Source organism: Pantherophis guttatus, unplaced genomic scaffold (assembly GCF_059756535.1).
Source record: "Pantherophis guttatus breed Tessera unplaced genomic scaffold, ASM5975653v1 scaffold_26, whole genome shotgun sequence".
Classification (NCBI taxonomy): Eukaryota; Metazoa; Chordata; class Lepidosauria; order Squamata; family Colubridae; genus Pantherophis; species Pantherophis guttatus.
Genome location: NW_028269841.1, coordinates 5,001 through 7,500, shown reverse-complemented (window position 1 = coordinate 7,500; position 2,500 = coordinate 5,001).

Below are 2,500 nucleotides of genomic sequence, written 5' to 3'. Positions count from 1 at the left end.
TTCTTTTCTTTTTTTTTGGCCTCGCCGAGTAGACCGGCGTCCAAAGGAGACACTTAGTTTTTCCCCCGCCCTTTTTCTTTTCTTTTCTTTTCTTTTCTTTTCTTTTTTTGCCTCGCCTCCCCTCCCCTCCCTTCCCGAGTAGACCGGCGCCTAAACGAGGCACTTGGTTTTTTTTCCCCACCCCTTTTCCCGCTCTCCGCTTAAATGTCAGTATCGCCGCCGGTCGATCGTCGTTTTAGTTTTAAAACGGTCATAAAAGCGGAATACGTTTTGAAAGTCGACGAGCCCGGTGTGTGGAGACCGGAATTGGGCAAGCTGTGCTCTCGTCTTCTGGGGGTGACATTTCTCCCTGAGCGCTGCTGGCATTAGAAAGACCATTCGAAGACGGGTTAGGGTCGGGGTCGGGGAAGCGAGCGTCAGGTCTCGCCGCCCCGATTTTTCCAACCAAGAAAGCAGGACGCTTGAAACCGCGATGCGAGCTTGGACCGGAAGGCTTGCGATAGCAAGAGATCTAGGCAAGAACGGAAGCTTTTCACTTCAAACAAACCAGCTATTTAAAGCAACCCCTCGCACGCGACATCCATCGTGGCAGGGAAACAGAAACAGAGACGCCGGCCCGGCCGAGGCTGCCGGAGCGGCCCGGTAGACCGGGCCGCCGTCTGCCCGTCTTTAAGTCGAAAGACGACTTTAAATCTAAAAACGGTTTTAAGTCGAAAGTGTGGGTTAGGGTTAGGGGAAAAAGTTGTGGGGTTAGGGTTAGGGGAAAAAGCTGTAGGGTTAGGGTTAGAGAAAACAGTTGTAGGGTTAGGGTTAGGGTCAGGGTTAGGGAAAATAGTTGTAGGGTTAGGGTTAGGGTTAGGGTTAGGGTTAGAGAAAAAAGTTGTAGGCTTAGGCTTAGAGAAACAAGTTGTAGGGTTAGGGTTAGGGTTAGGGTTAGGGTTAGAGAAAAAAGTTGTAGGGTTAGGGTTAGGGTTAGGGTTAGGGTTAGGGTTAGAGAAAAAAGTTGTAGGCTTAGCCTTAGGTTTAGGCTTAGGCTTAGAGAAACAAGTTGTAGGGTTAGGGTTAGGGTTAGGGTTAGGGGGAAAAGTTGTAGGGTTAGGGTTAGGGTCAGGGTTAGGGAGAAAAGTTGTAGGGCTAGGGTTAGGTTCAGGTTCAGGCTCAGGGTTATCATTCTGGAAATGATATTAGCAGAAGCAATGGAGGAAAGCGAGGAGAGGGAGGGAGGGAGGGAGGGATAGATATTAAACGGGATGGACGAAACGTATAGAGCGCACACAAGACACGCGATGAGAAACCACCCGCCCAGAGAAATTCATGTCCGATTTACCGAGAAGACAGGGAGGGCAGAGAGATCGCCATGGATGAGAAACACGACGAGAAAGCACAAAATATCGGCGAGCCGAAATATCGGCGAGCTGGCGAGAGCAAAGATATCGAGTAGATTCAAGAGAGAAAGCGGAATTATTTTATAAACAACGTAGAGATGACCAAGAACAGGAAAGATGGGGAGATGAAAGTGGGGACGGACGACGGGAGGAGAAGAAAGAACAGCCAAAAGAGAGCCAAGAAAGCCAACAAAACGAGAAAGCGTCGAGAGAAGGAGCAGGAGCAGAAGACGTTAAAGAAAGAACCAAGGGACCTAAGAACGACTTGCTCGACAAAGCAAATAGATCAGTAAGAAATGGAAGAAGAAATAAAAATAATTTCCTGGACTAGAAATGGACTGGATTCGGCCATTCGGCAAGAGGAAGGAAAATATGGAATAAATGAGGGAAGTTAAGATCAGAAATGATAGGCCTACGAGAGGTTCCTCTGGGAAAGCTACACCCAAAACTTTTGAGGAAGGAAGATGGCAGAAATTGGAACAAACTTTTCACTTGAAGGGAAGCTTTTCACGTCAAACCAGCTATTTAAATCAACCCCTCGCAGCCATCCTGGCAGAGAAGCAGAAAACCGAAACACTCCAGTCCGGCCGAGGCCCGGGTAAACCGGTCCCGCCCGAGCGAGCGTCCCGGTAGACCGGGACGGCTGCCGGGCGCGGGCACCCCCGGGGCCCGGCGCTGGCAACGAGGCGAAGGGGGAGGTCCCCGACCGAGGCCCGCGGCGCCGGAGCCGGGATCCCGTACCTCCATCGCGGCGGGGGAAACGGAAAGACTGACCCGGCCGAGGCCCCGGTAGACCGGGACGGCTGCCGGGCGCGGGCACCCCCGGGGCCCGGCGCTGGCAACGAGGCGAAGGGGGAGGTCCCCGACCGAGGCCCGCGGCGCCGGAGCCGGGATCCCGTACCTCCATCGCGGCGGGGGAAACGGAAAGACTGACCCGGCCGAGGCCCCGGTAGACCGGGACGGCTGCCGGGCGCGGGCACCCCCGGGGCCCGGCGCTGGCAACGAGGCGAAGGGGGAGGTCCCCGACCGAGGCCCGCGGCGCCGGAGCCGGGATCCCGTACCTCCATCGCGGCGGGGGAAACGGAAAGACTGACCCGGCCGAGGCCCCGGTAGAC